This window comes from Bos mutus, chromosome 15 (assembly GCF_027580195.1).
Source record: "Bos mutus isolate GX-2022 chromosome 15, NWIPB_WYAK_1.1, whole genome shotgun sequence".
Classification (NCBI taxonomy): domain Eukaryota; kingdom Metazoa; phylum Chordata; class Mammalia; order Artiodactyla; family Bovidae; genus Bos; species Bos mutus.
The window spans coordinates 54867048-54887166 of NC_091631.1; positions in this window are offsets into that span (position 1 = coordinate 54867048).

The following is a 20119-nucleotide window of genomic DNA, read 5'->3' on the forward strand; positions in this document are numbered from 1 at the left end:
ATTTTGCTTCTGATTGTGGGCCAGTGTCCTTCAGAGAAGCCCCTCACCATGTATGTAGCAGCAAAGGCAGTTACCCACAGACCCAGATGTATCCTTCTAGCTTAGCAACCACAACAGGAGCAAAAGATGTTCTTCCCCTAACATCCACATACCTGTTCTAGGAAGGAATCTGTATGGGCCATGTGTCCATCCCTAAACCAATACTTGGCCTAGCGGACCCTATCCACGTGTCCACAAGCCATGTGGTGGGGAGGCTGAGCACCAGGCCTGATGGACTGACAGTGCGACAGCTCACCTGGTGAAATAACGAGGGACTGGTTCCTTGAGCAAGTCAGACTTGGCAGATATAAGGCTACTACAGTCAAACATTTTAAAGTGATAAATGCTATCCTAAAAAAAAAAAATCTATTGTTTATCTATGATCAGCAACAGTTACTCATATGCGTGTGCTTCTACTGTCATGGAAGTGGATTACTTAAGAAACGTGTACTTCTGATAAGAAGCTGATATCCAAAATACATTTAAAAACTCAGGGGGAAAAAATAGCAAAAAAAAAGAAAAGAAAACAACCTGGTTAAAAAATGGGCAGAGAATCCGAATAGACATTTTCCCAAAGACAACTTACAGATGGCCAACAGGTGCTGAACAGCACTAATCATCAAGAAAATGCAAATCAAAACCACAGTAAGGCATCACTTCACATCTGTTAGAATAGCTATTACCAAGAAGACAAGCAATAACAAGCACTGGCAATAACAAGGATGTGAAGAAAAGGGAACCCTTGTGCACTGTTGGTGGGAATATAAATTGTTGGTTCTTCGAAAACTAAAAACTGAGAATTTCCTGGCAGTGCGGTGGTTAGGATTCTGTTCTTTCATTGCCAATGGCTTGGATTCAATCCCTGGTAGGGGAACTAAGTCCCTGAAAGCCACATGGTATGATCAAATTTAAAAAAAAAAAAAAAAGAACTACCATATCACCCAGCAATATCACTTCTGGGTATTATTTGAGGGGATACATGCATTCCGATGTTCACTGCAGCATTGCTTACAATAGCCAAGAAATGGAAACAACCTAAATGTCCACCAACAGGTGAATGGATTAAAAAAAAACCTGTGGTATATAAACACAATGGAATCTTTTTCAGCCATTAAAATGAATGAAATCTTGCCATTTGGGACAACGTGGATGGACCTTGACTACATTATGCTAAGTGAAGTAAGTGAGACAGAGAAGGACAAATACTATATGATCTCATGTACGTGTATAATCCAAAAACAAAGCAAGCCAGAAACAAACCAACCAACCCTGAGCTCATTTTATAGATACAGAAAACAGGCTGGTAGTTGCCAGAAGTAGGTGGAGGTGGAGGAAGCTGGGAAAAATGGGTGAAGGGGATCAAAAGGTACAAATTTCCAGTTGTAAAATAAGTAAGTCATGGGGATATAACGTGTACTACAGTGACTATAGTTAACAGTGTTACTATTTTGCTAATAGAGTAGATCTTAAAAGTTCTCATAGTAAGAAAAAAAAATTTTTTAACTATGTATGGGTACCAATATTAGCCAGACTTACTGCAGTGATCATTTTGCCATATATATCAAATCATTCCATTGCACACCTGAAACTAATTTAATGTTATATGTCAAATATGCCTCAATTCTAAAATTAATTTAAAAAGAAAGGAAGAAATGCCATTTCTCTGGTCCCACTCCAGATACTGGAGGTGTGGCCCACCAACCTGTATTGGACCAAACCTTCCAGGTGGTTCTGACCTAGACTAAAGTTTGAGAACCACAGACCTAGCTGTCTTTCTTATTTGAGTGAAAAGATTTGTTTTTCAGTCTTATGTAGTTAAGATCAGGGATTAGAAAATGTTTCCATAAAAGGCTAAGTAGTTAACATTTTAGGTTTTGTGGGCCAAGAGGCAAAATCATGGTTAGGTAGGTATTTATGTAATCTCTTAAAACACAGCCATTTAAAAGTGTAAAAACCATTCCTGGCTGGTGGGCCATTCCCACCAGAGCAAGTGGTGGGCCTGGTCAAGAGCTTGGGGTCAGGCAGACTATAAAAATATAAAAAATATTTTTAAAGAAAGAAGAAAAGAAATATGTGCTTCTAGATGCAGGGGGGGAAAAATCCACATGCAGGAGGAAAGATAAGAACTTATCATCCTGAAGAATGTCTCAGGAAAGGATAAACATCACCCAGAAACAGACCCAAGAGCAGCAAATAATGCAGTCATCATCATCCCCCTTGGCCAGCACTTCAGATCCTTTCCTACCAATGTTTTCATCTACAGGGTCAAAAAGCCATTGAATGTCTGCTCTGGAGAAGTCCAGACACCAAAATGAGATGGAAAATATCAATGATGTGCATATGGCTTGAGACTTGGACTGCTGGTGGCTGTGTTAACTCACTTATCCTGAAGGACATGTTTTAAGATCTCAATGTGAATGTGACTAATGCCTGGTGTCGACTTAAAAAATAATCACAACCTAAAAGTTGAGAGTTACGTTTTATCGAGTGAGAATTCTTAGGACTTCAAGCCTGGGAGACAGCATCTCAAGTAACCCTGAAAGAACAACTCCAAGGAGGCCGGGGAGGAGCAGGGTTATATAGAAGTTTTACAACAAAGGGCAGGTAGTCTGCACATCAAAATGTTATGATCAATTAAAAGAAGCCAGATATTTCAAACTAAGGAATGTAGTGCTTCTCTACGTATGGGAAGATGGAAGAGTCTGGGCTCCCTGAAATCATTCCTTTCATATGCACTCCCACCTATCTGGGGACGGAACCCTGTGTTTTTCACATCCTGAGCTCCCTTGGGGCTTACCTTAGAGAGTGGCTGCAATCTGATGGCTGGTAGATTACAGGTATTGTTCTTCTTTCTGAGTGCCCTTAGGGCTCACCATCTCACATCAGAGGGCTGTAATCACTGATGACTATGACATCCTTGTTTACTGATATGGCATGCAATAGTTAATTTCTCACTGGGATAAAACCATTGTATGTGGAACTAAGAATATCCACCCTCTGGATTGTGTGATTGGAAATAAGACTGAAATTTCTTTAACTTGCTTTTGCCAAATTACAAATATAAGAAATCACTAAGGGCTACTAGCCACAGATGTCCACATGGGTACGACAGGCTCCCAGTTCACCTACCATCACCCTGGCCATTCCTTGCAATATCAACTGCTGTATATTGAAACACCCTGACATTGCTCACGCTTTGTTCCAGACCTTCTTCCCTTCTCATCTATAGCCTTTCTTTGGGTGATTTCATCCTTTCCATTCAATTACCATCTATCACCTTGTTGTTGCTGCTGTTCAGTCATCCAGTTGTGTCTGACTGCTTGTGACCCCATGGACTGCATTACGCCAGGCGTAATGCTGTCGTTCACCACCTGGAGTTTGCCCAAGTTCATGTTCACTGCATCAGTGATGCCATCCAACCATCTCATCCTCTGATGTCCTCTTCTCCTTCTACCCTCAATCTTTCCATCAGGCACTTTTCCAATGAGCCATCTGTTAGCATCAGATGACCAAAATACTGGAGCTAAGGGCTTTAGCATCAGTCCTTCCAGTGAACATTTAAGGTTTATCTCTCTTAAGAGTGACTGGATTGATCTCCTTGCTGTCCAAGGGACTTTTAGGAGGCTTCTCCAGCACCACAGTTCAAAGGCATCTGCCTTCTTTACAGTCCAGCTCTCACAACCATAATGACTGCTGGGAAGACCATACCCTTGACCTGACCACACTCAAACCCCCAAAGAATTGCCAAGAGATCCTGAGTTCCAGACTACTGTGTCCAACTGCCTTCTAAACATCTCCCTGCGCCTGTCTCTGGGTCCAAATATAAACTTCTCAACACTACCCCTCAACTCCAATATGCTCTTCCTCCAATGTTCATTACCTCAAGTAATGATATGACCTTCCAGCCCATTGCGGGATATGAAATCTGGGAGTCATCCTTGATACCTCCTTCTTCTCCAGCATCTCCTTTCACATTCAAACATTACAAAATCCTATTCCATCTTGTAAATTTCTCAAAACCATCCACTTCTCTACCCAAGCCACCATCATTCTTTCCTTAACTACCGCAGTAGCCACCTAAATACCCTACAACCTTTCTTGTCCCCTCCCTCCGGTTATATCAAATCCAGTTATATCAATCTCTGCCTTTAAAATTTTTCAAAGGTGATGAAGTCCAGAGAGTCTCAAAGGCATGTGTTGGGATTCACGGCCCCAGACCGCGCAGAGGAAGGGGGCTGGGGGGTGGGGAGGGAGGCCAAGGGACAAACTCACCTCGTGTCAGGCCAAAGGAGTCTCCTCCTTTTTGTAACCCAGGAAACTCCGCTCATGCACGTGAGGATCACGGACGTGCGTCGAAGCAGCCACCGTCCCTTGACATCTTCCCCTTCGTGGGAGGAGGTTTTCATTCCTGCCTGCCTTCAGAGAGACAGAAAAGGAGGGAGGGGCAGAGCGTTCCTCTGGCGCTGGCCGGCTCTTAAGTCACTTGAATCCAAAACACTCCACAGGGCATGGAGGTTCACTGCGGTGGGGTGAGGTGGGGTGGGGTGGGGACGGCGGCCTACTTCGGACCCCAGCAGTTTTCCCTCCTCTGGCACTTGCCTGGAACCCATGAAAAGCTGAGCTGGTGACTGTGCGTGTGAGTGCATGCATGTACGCGTGTACGTGAGAGACGGCGCGTGTGCATGTGCGTGTGCATGGGCGTGAGAGAAAAAGGAAAGAAAGGGATTCACGGCCCCAGAGTCTTATAGAAGAGCTTGTTAAAACACTGGTACTTGAGTTGCATCAAACCCCCCAAAAATCAAAATTTCGAGGGGGGCTTTCCTGGTGGCTCAGTGTTAAAGAATCCGCCTGCCAATGAAGGAGATATGGGCTCGATTCCTGGTCCAGGAAGATCCCACATGCCATGGAGCAACTAAGCCCACATGCATAACTACTGAGCCCATGCTCCTGAGAGCCTGTGCTCTGCAATAAGAGAAGCCATCACGATGAGAAGCCTGCACACCACAACTAGAGTTTTCTCACTGCAACTAGAGAAAAGCCTACAGAGCAACAAAGACCCAGCACAGCCAAAAATAAACAAATAAAATTTTCAAAATCTCTAGGGATAGGTCCAAGACACTGAATTCTTAATCCCAAATCCTCACTAAAGTTTACAGGCCCTCTGTAATCAGACCCCTTGAGGTCTCAGGCTAAGATACATACTTTATTCACCGACTACCCCAATACTTCTAGACCTGTACTCAAGGGCATTGATTCCTACGTGTTAAACTGAGGCCCTGCCAGAGAGTAAGTTCCAGGAGGGAAAATACTGTGGTTGCTGTGTTTACCATTTATCCCTAGTGCCCAGGACAGTGGGGGCACAGCATCTGCCGTTTAATATTCATTGCCACTCAGAATCAAAGAGAATTTAGTGTAAAGGACTTTCTCCTTAAGCATGGTTAGTTAAACATGCCTGAAAACATCTTCATTTGTTGATCTAGTGCACAGACCAAGAAAAGAAAGGGCTCAGATAACAATGACTGGAGTAATTAATTAGTGGCCTAAAGGAGAAAGTTTAATCTTCGAAATCAAAGTAATTATTTGGAGGTTGATAACAAGCTCTCCTCCTGTCTCCAATGAGATCAAATGAAAAGAAAGAAGCTTTGGACTATGTTCAAAGACTTTCTGATCCTAAGTACTGTAACGGCACATAGGGGAAGACACATCCCCCCCTCCAGTTCCCTTTCAGAAAACTTGTAATCATAAATTCTTTCTCTGTCCTTTTGAGATATATGTAAATCCTTTTAAAAGCTAAATAAGCTTCTTGCCGGTTTTACAACTCTGGAATGTCTTTCTCAAGGACCTAGGAGCCACCTTTTTAAAGTGTAAACATCAAGGGAAAGAGGGGCCCCCATCTCCCAGTCTCCATGAGAGTTCAATTTAGCCCTCTGGCTCCAAATTCTACCTACCTACCTGTCAGAGAGAGAAGAGAAACTTCATTATTCTTCCAGATGAAGATAATTAACAAACGCAGGTGGTCACCCCAATTAACAAGTGAATCTAGGAAGAACGGTTGGTGATCAATGGTGCTGGCATGTCCTCTAACCTGAGGACTGCTTACCATTTATCTTGAGAACACGGATGTGGAGGGTTGTATCTGCCTGGCTAGATGAGAGGGGGAGACTTCCTTCTGCCTATACTTTCTCTTTAGCTGACTGCCTGTGATGTGCATTCGATTCTGCTTAAACCCTCATTCGATAATAAACTGGGGGTAGGAATAGAGGGAGAAGGCAATGGCACCCCACTCCAGTACTTTTGCCTGGAAAATCCCATGGACAGAGGAGCCTGGTAGGCTGCAGTCCATGGGGTCGCTAAGAGTCGGACACGACTGAGTGACTTCACTTTCACTTTTCGCTTTCATGCATTGGAGAAGGAAATGGCAACCCATTCCAGTGTTCTTGCCTGGAGAATCCCAGGGACGGGGGAGCCTCATGGGCTGCCGTCTGTGGGGTGGGTCACACAGAGTCAGACACGACTGAAGCGACTTAGCAGCAGCAGCAGCAGAAGGGTGGGATGGGGGTGCAGAGTGGAAGGGAGGCTCACGAGGGAGTGGATATATGTTTATTGATCACTGACTAACATCAGCTACCCTAGTGGCTCAGACGATAAAGAATCTGCCTGCAATGTAGGAGACCTTAGTTCGAGCCCTGGGTAAGGAAGATTCCCTAGGGAAGGAAATGACCACCCACTTCTGTATTCTTGCCTGGAAAATTCCAAGGACAGAGTAGCCTGGTAGGCTACGGTCTATGAGGTTCACAAAGAGCTGAACACAACTGATCCACTAACACTTCCATGGCTGACTCACATTGTCACACAGCAGAAACTAACACGACATTGTAAAGCAATTAGACTTCAATTAAAAAATTAATTAAAAAATAAAATAATAAAACTTTTTCATCTTCAGCCTTTGTGGAACAGTTTTGTGGAACTTTTTCCTGGTGTGGCACGAGATTTTGTTTTCAACTCTTATTTTCCCAACAGTACCAACCACCAGCAAGACTGACCAAATGAAAGATGGGGAATTTGTGTCTGAAAAACTGTATACCAGCAGAGAAAGCAAACTGAAGCTGCTTATGAGTTTCTTCAGATCTTGTGCACCCAGAGGGCCCTACAGAGCTGAGTTCAGGTGAGATAGCCTGCCCTTAGGAACCAGTCTTTTCCACTTGCAGGTTACTTGCTCACTATACTCCTGTTCCACTGACTTCTCCCTCCTGGTCTCAGAAAAAAAAAAATTTTTTTTTAAACTTTGGCATATAATAACAGGCAGGGCGCACTCAGACCCAGATCCACAGAGGAGCAGATAAGCAGCCTGAGGGACTTAGTGAAGGAAGTGGTTATGATGAAAAGGATAAGATGTCCCAGAGGGACTGATAACCACAAAAACTTCACATTAAATGAACCCTCAGAACTATTTCACAACAGAGAAAGAGGAAAGGCTGGAAGGTTGGAAGCTGATTCACAAATGTAGAGAAGAAGGCAAGCACTGTTCAAACTAATCTTGGTACGTTATAGAGAAACTAGCAAACACTTTCATCTTTAATGTTTCTAATTACAGTGTACTATAAATATTAGCTTCACTCATTTATTTCATTTCCCAATACATTAATAACTAAAAGAGCTAGTTAAAATGTTGAATGTTTTGACAAAAACTTTAAAGGTCACAGAACATCATAATCTTTCCCATTGATTTTCAAGATTGCTTTACATGGTTTTAGCGGGTGTGGTATTATATTATCATGCAAACCAAAGACCTGCTATATTTGTTGTTTCTCATTAAACAAGTTGGGCTTCTCCGGTGGTTCATATGGTAAAGAGTCTGCCTACAATGCAGGAAACCCAGGTTCAATCCCTGGGTCAGGAAGATCCCCTGGGGAAGGAAATGGCAACCCACTCCAGTATTCTTGTCTGGAAAAATCCCACAGACCCGTGGGGTTGCAAAGAGTCGACACAACTGAGTGACTTGACTAACACTTTCACTTCCACTTTTCAAACAAGTTAGTACAAGTGCCTAAAATACCGTCTGTCACACAGAAGTACTCAATAAATGCAACCTATTATTTCAAAGACATTACATTCTGTTTATCACTTTTAATATAAAACATTTTAATGTCTGTATTTGTTGATCCTATTTCTCTCCTTATCTCTTGAACCATTCCAACCAAGCTTTTGTCCACACCCCTCCACTAAAATCACTGTCCTCAAAGTCACCAATCACGGCTGAATGGCTAAACCCAACAGCAGTTGTAAATCTTAATATACTAAATGTTAATATACTAAATCTTAATATACTAAACAGCAGCATTTAATTCAATTAATCACAAACTAATTTCTAAAGGCCATACTCTACTGGTTTCCTCCTACCATGCAGACTGATTTCCTTTGCTAGCGTTCTCTCTCTCTCTCACACACACACATACACACACACACACTCACACACTCACACTCCTTCTCAAAGCCATCAGCATATTCTGTCAACCTAGTACCTTCCAACCATTAGAATGAATTATCCTTGTTTTACAGATGAAGAAACTGAGCCACAGAAAAGTTATGTACTTCTCCAAAGCCATGCAATTAATTAGTTGTAGAAATGGGATTATACCCAGGTAGGCTTCCCTAGTGACTCAGTTGGTAAAGAATCAGTCTGCAATGCAGGAGACCCAGGTTCGATCCCTGGGTTGGGAAGATCCCCTGAAGAAGGGAATGGCTACCCGCTTCAGTGTTCTTGCCTGGAAAATCCCATGGACAGAGGAGCCTGGCAGGTGACAGTCCATGGGGTCCCAACAACACTGACACAACCGAGTGACTAAATCACCACCAGCAGGCTAGCTTTAAGAGTTTTAAAATGGGAAGTTTCCTCACCTCTAGACATCAAGATTTCCAAAAAAAAAAAAAAAAACCTGGTGTCTAATTTCAAGAGTGTTTTGATAAAGACAAAAATCATCATTTTCTAGCAGTTTCTTCCAACTAGGCAATTCAGAAAACAAATGTACACCCAACATAAGACATAGTTTTGTAAACCCAAACATAGCTTTATAGGCCAAAAGACAGCTTTAACAGTCTGTAATGGAATTTCCCTTTCGCTTTTATAAACTTTGTGTTGGTATATATAATTTTTAAAAATTAGAATATCTTTTCTCTTTTTTGAATTTGCTTTCTTAATTCAAATGTATTGAAATGTTTTACCCATCATAATAAAGTGCCCTCAGTAAAATCAAACTTCAATTTTTTAGGAAATCCTAAGGACTGGGATTAAGAAAATTTGCCATTTTAAAACTGTGAGAACTTTTTCCATTTCTCCAGAAATAGTGGATTACTTCACTTTTAACACACTGGTTGTTTTGACAAAAACATTCTGGTTTTGCAAAGGTGGGGCAAAGAGCCTATTCTGAAAAAGGAAATGTTGAGAAAATGAAAAGCTAAAATTGCTCAGTAAGGAAGCAAGAAAATGAGATACACCTGATTTAATCTGATTTAGTCACTGACCCATTATTTCTGGGTTTCTTTGGATGAGATTAGCATTTGAATCAGTAGCCTGAGTAAAGCACGTTGCCCTCTTCAATGTGAGTAGGCATCATCCAATCTATTGAGGACCTGAATAAAATGAAAAGGCAGAGGAAGATACAATTGGCTCTCTGCCTGACTAGCTGAACTGGGGCATTGGTCTTCTCTGCACTCAGAACTTACTGGACTTACATCATCACTTGCCCTGGTTCTTGGCCTCCAGACTTCAACTGGGAAATATACCACTGACTCCCTAGTTCTCAAGACTTTGGGCCTGTACTGGAACTACACCACTGACTTTCCTGGGTCTCTAGCTTTCAGATCATAGGATTTTTCAGTCTCCAAAACTGCTTGAACCAGTTCCCTATATCAATCTCAATCTCTCTGAGAATAAGGGGTCATAAGAGTCGGACACAACTGTCTAAATAACAACAAAAATACACCTATATATTTGAAAATAAGTAAAAGATTTGAACAGGCATTGTATGAAACAAGATATATCAATGATAAATTAGCATAGGAAAAGATATTCAACATCACCAGTTACTTACATTAGAGAATACAAGATACCACTCCTGGTATGGTCTGAATGTTTGTGTTCTCTCAGTATTCAGATGTTGAAATCCTAACCCTTAGGTAAAGATTTTAGATAGTAGGGACTTTTTGGGTACTCAGGTCATGAGGGTAGAGTCCTCACGAATGGCAATAGGGCTCTGAGGCCCCAGAGAACTCCCTCACCCCTTTCAGCATGTGAAGTTACAGTGAAAATACAGTCGTCTATGAACCAGGAATCACGTCCTCACCAGAGCCCAGGATGTGATCTTAGACTTGCCAGCCTCCAGAACTGTGACAAGCAAAATTTCTTCTGTTTATAAGCTACCCAGTCTATGGTATTTTGTTACAGCAGCCCAAACACACTGATAACTACACACCTATTAGAATGTCTGAAATTTTTATAAAGATGCACCATAAACAAATACTGGAGAGGGAGTGGAGCAACTGGAACTCTCTAACAAAGCTGGTGGGAATGTAAAATGGAACAATAACTTTGAAAAACTGTTTGGCAGTTTTTTAAAATATTAAACATATTCTTACCATATGATCCAGCCATTTCATTCCTAGATATTTACCCGAAGACAAAAGCAACTGTTCATACAAAGACTTGTTCATGAATGTTTATAGCATCTTTATTTGTAATAGCCCCAAACTGGAAATAACCAAATGTCCAGCAAAAGGTGAATGGGATAAACAAATTGTGTATCTACATAATGGAATACCATCTATCAATAAAAAGAAATAAACAGCTGATATATGCAATGACAAGGATGATTCATGAAATAAACAATGATAGAAAACATATCCCTCCAAAAAAGTAATTACTGTATGAGTTCACTTACAAAAAAAACTCCAGAATATGCAATCTAATCTATAATAATAGAAAGTAGATCAAAAGTTGACAAAGATTGGTAAAAGGACCAGCAAGTGAGCGAAAGGAAAAACTACACATTATAAAGCAAGGAGAAATCTTGGAGTGATAAATGCGTTCATTATCTTGATTGTGGTAAAGATTTCAGAGGTATAGACATATATCAAAACTTATGAAATTATATTTTTTAATTTGTGCAGTCTATTATATGTCAGTCAGTTCAGTTCAGTTTAGTCACTCAGTCGTGTCCGACTCTTTGCGACCCCATGAATCGCAGCACGCCAGGCCTCCCTGTCCATCACCAACTTCCGGAGTTCACCCAGACTCACGTCCATCGAGTCAGTGATGCCATCCAGCCATCTCATCCTCTGTCGTCCCCTTCTCCTCCTGCCCCCAATCCCTCCCAGCATCAGAGTCTTTTCCAGTGAGTCAACTCTTCGCATGAGGTGGCCAAAGTACTGGAGTTTCAGCTTTAGCATTATTCCTTCCAAAGAAATCCCAGGGCTGATCTTCAGAATGGACTGGTTGGATCTCCTTGCAGTTATACTTTAATAAGGCTGTTTACAAAAAAAACTACCACTATATTTCAATTACTTCCTACATGTCCAACAGTTTTACTGTTGCTCTATATGTTTCAGGGTTCTATTATTTGACATCCAAAGTTTCATAACTAAAATATTTTCACTGGGGATTATACTTTTCCTTAAGAAAAAAAAATATATACATCCTCCTTATAAGTCATCTTATCTTAAATTTTATTTAGGTTCGTATTACTATAATAGCTCCTCTCTTTAATGCTTGCATTTATCTCCCTTTGGCCTAGCCTGTCAGGTAGATAACATTGGACAAGTTACTTTTCTGCCTGAAATGTTGCCATAAGGGTTAAATGAGTTCATATTTGTTACATTATTTAAAACAGGGTTTCTCAATCTTGGCACTATCGACATTTGGGGACTGATAATTCTCTACTGTAAGGGCTGTCTGTGTATTTCAGCACATTTGGCAGAATCCTTAGTCTCTACCACTAGATGCTGATAGGAGACTCTTCCTAGTTGTGGTAACCAAAAACATTTCAGACCTCCAAATGTCCCCTCGGGGGACAAAATCACCCCCAGCTGAGAACCACCAGTTTAAAACAATGCCTCGAAATAAAAAGGCTATATAATCTTCCCTGGTGACTCAGCTGGTAAAGAACCCATCTGCCAACGCAGAAGCAAGAGACAGGCATTTGATCCCTGGGTTGGGAAGATCCCCTGGAGAAGCAAATGGCAACCAAATCCAGTATGCTTGCCTGGAAAATTCCATGAACAGAGGAGCCTGTTGGGCTACAATCCATGGGGTCACAAAAAGCCAGACACAACTGAGCACGCACATATGCACTCACACACACACACACACACACACACACACACACACACAAGTACTTCTTCAATAACTGTTCTGAGGCTTTAGCAGTGGCCCCCCTCTTTTCTAAAGACACAGGCCACTACACTATGGAAAAGCTCAGCTGTATCATTGCCCACATACTACTTGACGTGTCATGTTTATCCTGGGGCCCCTTGGTTCAACTGCTTTAGATGCTGCTGATTCATAACACAGCGTTTACTAGTTGTCCCACAGCCCTCACCTCTAGCTCTCACCCCTCTACGTAAGGGCTATCAGTGAGGTCCTTCCACAATCTCCCTTCTTCATTTCATGTGATAGTGATGACTTTTTAAAAAGCAATATTGAAGGGACTTCCCTGGTGGTCCAGTGGCTTAGACCCCTCACTCCAGTGCAGGGGGCCCAGGTTCGATTCCTGATCAGGGAACTAGATCCCACGTGCCACAACTAACTGTTCACGTGCTGCAACTTAAGATCCTGTACGCCACATCTAAGACCAGGTGCAGTCAAATAATTTTTTTTTTTTTAAAGCAATCTCGCTGGCCAGTTCTAATGTTTTCTTTCAACAAAGTGCCTCCTGTACTACAGTAGATGTTCTCTAGTATTGGGGCACATGGATGTCTATCTTCCCTACTTTAAGGGTTCTCTTGGATTTGTCCTATTTTGGGGTTATCTTAAGTCAATTTTGGGGTCATCTTAAGTCAATTTTGGGGATGTGGGAAAACCTGTGCTGAGGCTTATGTATTTCCTAGACCTCTAATCCCACATATATCTCCTTAAACACACACACTCACACACACTCTCTCTTTTTTGTTTTCCGAAGAGAAAAGATTTACCTTATCAAAAATGTGGAACATATTGGATTTTAGTTTAAAAAAAAATGCTTAGAAACTCTTGGTAGGAATTAAACATGTTTTTAAAAAATCCTGCAATATTCTTTACCACCACAATATAAACATACTAGCAGTTCACAGATGTATTAATAAGTTAAATTTATGAAGCTCTGACCTTTGCCAAATGTCAGCATTATCCTTTCACTGTAGACAGAAGAGATGTTTTCCCTGGAGCTGTTTGATAAAGTCAGCACGGTGTATTTATGAAGTCACTTATGATAAAATTTTGTCAAGGAGTGAGGTCATATTTTCTAGACATGCTTAAATCTGAACTCACTATTGTATCATAAGGAAGATTATATTTCAGCTTTCTATCACATAGAAGCTGTCTGAATAGGTATGATATTCGTTGACTTACGGAATTGGAGAGGATCAGTGGTCACATTATTTAACCTTCAATTCAGTTCTGCAATCTGGGCTACATTATCTCTGCCAAATGATCATCTTCTCCCTGTAGTAAAAGAAGACTAAACTGCTCTACATTAAATAAGATGAAAACTCTGGGGAAATTTTTTTCCTAATGAAGAGGAAGAAAGGAAAAAAGAACAAATGGGTACTAAAAAGCAAATACCAAATGGGGTGGGGAGGATTCCAACAAGAGATAATATCATCCTAAATACGTAAACAGGTTTTAAAATTTTTTAAATTGCTTCTACAAAATTACACAAGCAACTCACACAAAAGGACAACTGGACAATGTGTGGATATTCAAAAAAGTTGAAGATTAATTATAAAGACTAAAATATAAGTGAAAGATACAGAATAAAATATGTGAATGTTATATTCAGAATAAAATATGTGAAAGATATATGTTTCAAATTGCCAAAAATTATTTTTGAATGATATAATCCAGTACTACTGACCAAGGGACAAAGAAATGGTCCCTCCCATACATTGCTGCTGCTGCTGCTGCTGCTAAGTCATTTCAGTTGTGTCGACTCTATGCGAGCCCATAGACGGCAGCCCGCCAGCCTCCCCCATCCCTGGGTCTAAATTGACACTAAACAATACATTAAAACACAAAAAATCATAGTCTATTGTGTACATGGCCACAGTACTAAGAAACCTCAGTGTAACAAAACTAGAGATTAAAATCAAGGCTATAATGGGAAAAGGCTGGAATGGAGCAGAGAGTTTAAAAACTGCAATACTAAAATTATTTTCACTGCGTGAAATTTCAAAAGGTATTTTTATTCACCTAAGTACAATTTGTTATTTCAAGCTACAAATAAATGTATTCAACAAATGTCAAAAAGATTACCTTCATAGACTGTTTTCTATAATGTAGCACTATTATAAAACAGAGAGAGAGACTGAACAATCCCATGTGCCCAGAAACTATGGTCTACTAAATAACTTTCATTTTAAAGAGAATATCATTAGGGAATTTTAAAAAGACTTTAAGCTAGATAAAAGCACTACGTGAAAAATTTGTGAGATGTAGCTACAGCTATATTTAGAAGGAAACATTTTGATATTAATAATAAAATAATAATGTTGAAAATTTTTATGTGCCATGCATTTGTTAAAGTTTTTCTATTTAACTTTCTAATTATATTTTTATTATACTATAAAATATATACCAGTGAAAATAAAACATATATTTTTCAGAGAATATTCATTTTTAGGAAGCAAACACCTGGGCATAAAACACACCTTGTGAAAGAATATTTTCCCAAAACCTTAGAAGCTTCCTGTGTGCCCCTCTTCCAATCACATCCCCTCCCCACAAGCCCATGAAAGGGGCCCGCTGTCTTGATTCTGACTTCATAGTTGTTCCACATATGTATACATTACACTGCTTACTTTTGGCTGCTCCTTTAACTTTACCTAAACAGAATCAAATTGCATGTATTCTTTTGTGGCCTGATTATTTTGCTCATCACTCTCTTCCAGTTCATCCATATTGCGGCATGTAGCTATATATGTTTTCACTGCAATATCATTTAAACACACAATTATACATTCTACTGATGAGAAATGCTTGGATCATTTTCATGAACACACTTATACTTGTCTTCTGGGGCACATGTGCAAAATTTTCTCCAGGTTAAATATCCAGAACCAGTGGATTCTAGAATTTGCACATATTTGAGTTTACTAAGTAATGCCGAATTACTCTGCAAAGTAGATGAGCCAATTTACATTCTCACCAGTAGTGCTTGAGAAGTTCCTATCACACCATATTCCCTTTTGCCCCGTTTTATTTATTTAAAATGAATTCTGGGGACCTCCTTGGTGGTCCAGTGGTTAAGATTCCACGCCTCCTTTGCACTGGGCATGGGTTTGATCCCTGATCTGGAAAGTTTCACATGCCCTGCATTGTGGCCAAAAAAAAATACAATGAATTGTTTTTAAAAATACATTTTTATTGGGGTAACATTGGTTTATAACATGTTTCATGTACATATTATATTTCTATTTCTGTATATCCTATAGCTGCATCACTTTTTTTTTTTTTTGGTGGTGCTGGATCTTCAACTGCTGTGCATGGGCTTTCTCTAGTTACAAGGAGCGGGCGCTACTCTTCATTGCGGTGCACAGGCTCTAGGCTCTTGGGCTTCAGGAGCTGGTGGCTCGCGGGCTCTACAGCACTGGCTCAGTAGTTGCAGTGCACAGGCTTCGTTGCTCCGAGGCACGTGGGGTCTTCCAGGATCAGGGACGGAACCCATGTTTCCTGCATTGGCAGGTAGATTCTCAACCCTAGACCACCAGGAAAGCAAGCCCTGCACCACATTCTTAATTCCAGGTATAATCAGACTTTATAATACTGCCAATCTCATAGGAATGTTTTTATTGTGCTTTAAATTTGCTAAATAATAATGAAGTTGAACATATTATCATGTTTACTGACATTCAGATTTCCTCTTTCACCAAGTACCTCTTCTCATGTTTTTCTCCATTTTCTGCTAGGTTCTTTCACTTTTGGTTATTTGGCAGGCATTCTCTCTATATACACTGGATATCAGTTTTTGTCAATTATATGTTTTGCGATTGTCTTTAACCAGTTTATGACTTGTGCCTTTAAGTTTTTATGGTAGCTTTCGAGAAAAGAAACTCATTTTAAGAATCTTTTCTTTTACCCTATCTGTATGCATATTTCTGCATACAAACACATGACTATGCTTTATTTTGCTTTTAGCATGTATGTTTGACGGTGGTCTATTTTAGGAAATTCTTCCCATTGTGGATAATACAAAGATATTTTCTCTGGAATTTATCTGTGTATGGTGTAAAGTAGGAGTCCTAGTCCATTTGTTAAAATATGGGCACCTAATTATCTGGGCTTCCTAATTATCTGGGTGGCGCTAGTGCAGGAGACATAAGAGAAACGGGTTCAATCCCTGGGTCTGGAAAATCCACTGGAGGAGGGCATGGCAACCCACTCCAGTATTCTTGCCTGGAGAATCCCATGGACAGAGGAGCCTGGTGGGCTACAGCCCCTGGGGCCACAAAGAGTCAGACACAACTGAAGTGACTTAGCACTCACGTAGCATGCATCCAATTAATATTTATTGAAGGAAAAAACTATCCTTTCTCCACTGATTTGAAAACCAACTTGTTATATATGGAGAGTCATGTGGTTTTGTTTCTGGATTCTCTATTTTGCTCTGTTGGTCTATTTGTCTATCCCTGCAACAATACCATCACCTAAATTCAACAGCTTTACCAGTCATTATATCTATGAAGACTATTTCCCCAAACTTATCATTCTTCAAGAGTGGACCAAGGACTTCCCTGGTGTCTCAGTCATAAAGAATCCGCCTGCCATTGCAGGAGATACAGGTTTATCACTGATCCAGAAGATCCCACAAGCCGAGGAGCAACTAAGCCTGTGTGCCACAACTATTGAGCCTGTGCTCTAGAGCCAGGGAGTCACGACTCCTGAGCCCATGCAACCTTCAGCCCATGCTCCGCAACAAGAGAAGCCACTGCAATGAGGTGTCCTCACACTGCAACTAGACAGCAGTCCCCACTCAGCGCAACTAGAGAAAAACCTGAACAGCAATGAAGACCCAGCACAGCCAAAAGACACACACAAAGAGTGGACCATAGTTAGGCCTTTGCTCAATCGCTCAGTCATGTCCAGCTCTTTGCAGCCCCATGGACAGTAGCCCACCAGCCTCCTCCATCCATGGAATTCTCCAGGCAAGAACACTGGTGGGGGTTGCCATTTCCTACTTAGGGCCTCTGAATCTCAATATATATTTAAGAATCATTTTATCAAAGGCCTACGAAATAAAAAGGTTGGGATTTTATTTTTATTAGAATTATACCAACTCGATAAATAAAATTGGGGGAAACTGACATTCACATAATCCTTAGTCTCTCTTGTGTATCTCTCTTCACTTAAGGATCCTTTAATTTCTTTCAACATAGTTTTATCATTTTCTCCATTAGGGGCTTACAAAGCTTTTGTTAAATATATTCCTATGTGTTTTGTATTTTTCTATGCTGTTGTAAATGGCATGTTCTTAAATTTTCATTTTCTAACTGATGTTTGCTGGTATATAAAAATGCAACACGGGTTTTATAAATGGTTTTTTATATCTAGCCGACTTGCTAAATTCTTATTTCTAAAAATGATTTGTACTTTCTTTTGAGTCATCCATATAGACAGTCAAGTTATCTATGGATAATCAGTTTTATTACTTGCCTCCGAACCCTAACATGTTTTTATTTTTTTACTGACTTACGATGTTGGCAAGCTCAAGTATGATGATCAATAGAATTGGTGGTAGACATTCTTGACAAGATCCCATTCTCAATGGGAATTTTTGAACTATCAGCTAATATTAAGAATGATATTTTGAAAGCAATCAAGATGTCCTGTAGTATATGAATGGATAAATAAAAATTAGAAAAACTGTGAGAGATGTTCAGTTCATTTTTCAGGGGAGTACAACCTTAAAAAAAAAAGAAAAACTTGAGAAAACCATAATTTAAAAAGACACATGTACAGCAGTGTTCACTGCTGCACTATATTTAATAGCCAGGACATGGAAGCAACCTAGATGGCCATTGACAGACAAATGGATAAAGAAGTTGTGATGCATATATACAATGGAATATTGCTGTTGTTTAGCTGTTAAGTCATGTCTGATTCTTTGTGACCCATGGACTGTAGCCCTCCAGATTCCTCTGTCCATGGAATTTCCCTGGCAATAATACTGGAGTGGACTGCCATTTCCCTCTCCAGGAGCTCTTTCAAACGTGAGGCTCCTCACTGGTAGGCAGATTTTTTACCAAGCCACCAGGGAAGCCCACGATGGAATACTATTCAGCCATAAAAAGGAATAAAATTGGGTCATTTGTAGTGATGTAGATGAACCTAGAGTCTGCCAAACAGAGTGAAGTAAGTCAGAAAGAGAAGAACAAGCATGGTACATTAATGCATATATACAGAACTAGAAAAATGGTACTGAAGGAACCTATTTGCAGGGCAGAAATAGAGACAGAGATATAGAGAACAAACTTGTGGACACAGTTGGGAAAGAAGAAGATGGGATGAACTGAGAGAGCAGCATTGATATATATACATATATACACTACAATGTGTAAAACAGATAGCTAGTGGGAAACTGTGATAACACAGGGAGCTCAGCTGGGTGCTCTGTGATGACCTAGATGCATAGGATGTAGGGGTGGGAGGGAGGTTCAACAGGGAGGGGATATTGTATACTTACAGCTGATTTGGACTTCCCTGGTGGCTCAGACGGTAAAGCGTCTGTCTACAATGCGAGAGACCCGGGTTTGATCCCTGGGTCAGGAAGGTCCCCTGGAAAAGGAAATGGCAATCCATTCCAGTACTATTGCCTGGAAAATCCCATGGACAGAGGAGCCTGGTAGGCCACAGTCCATGGGGTCGCAAAGAGTCAGACACGACTGAGCGACTTCACTTCACTTCACTACAGCTGATTCATGCTCTTGTACAGTAGAAACTTACACACTGTTAAGGCAATCATCCTTCAATTCAAATTTTAAAAACTGACAAGGACAATATTTAAAAGAAAATTACAGGTCAATTTCATGAATGGACAGAGACACCAACTCCCTAAATATCAGCGAATAGACACCAACTGAGAGTTTGAAAAAAATAACCCTAATACTTTTATTAAGTACTTTATCAAGAGATTATTCTAGAAATGCAAAGATAATTTAATACCAGAAGATCTATAAATTTATTTCACCACAGCAATGGAGTAAAGAAGAACCATAAAGAAGGCTCAGCACTGAAGAATTGATGCTTTTGAATTGTGGTGCTGGAGAAGACTCTTGAGAGTCCCTTGAACTGCAAGGAGATCAAACCAGTCAATCCAAAAGGAAATCAACCTTCAATATTCTCTGGAGGGACTGATGCTGAAGCTGAAGCTCCAATACCTTGGCCACCTGATGCGAACTGCCAATTCATTGGAAAAGACCTTGATGCTAGGAAAGATTGAAGGCAAAAGGAGAAGAGGGCAGCAGAGGATGAGATGGCTAGATAGTGTTACCAACTCAGTAGATGTGAATTTGAACAAACTCCAGGAGACAGTGAAGGACAGGGAAGCCTGGCATGCTGCAGTCCATGGGGTTGCAAAAAGTTGGACACAACTTAGTGACTGACAACAAGAAAATACATCTCAAAACACATGGGAAAGACATTTGATAAAGTTCAACATTCAATTATAATTTCTTTGTAAAAACAAAAAATAAAGCGAGGATAAAACAGAACTTACATAACTTTTTGAAGGCTATGGATTAATGCCCTATAGCAAACATCGTAATTAATGAAAAAAATTTGATGCTTCCTTTTCAGGCCAATAACAAGTTAAAAATGTATCACCACAGATACTGT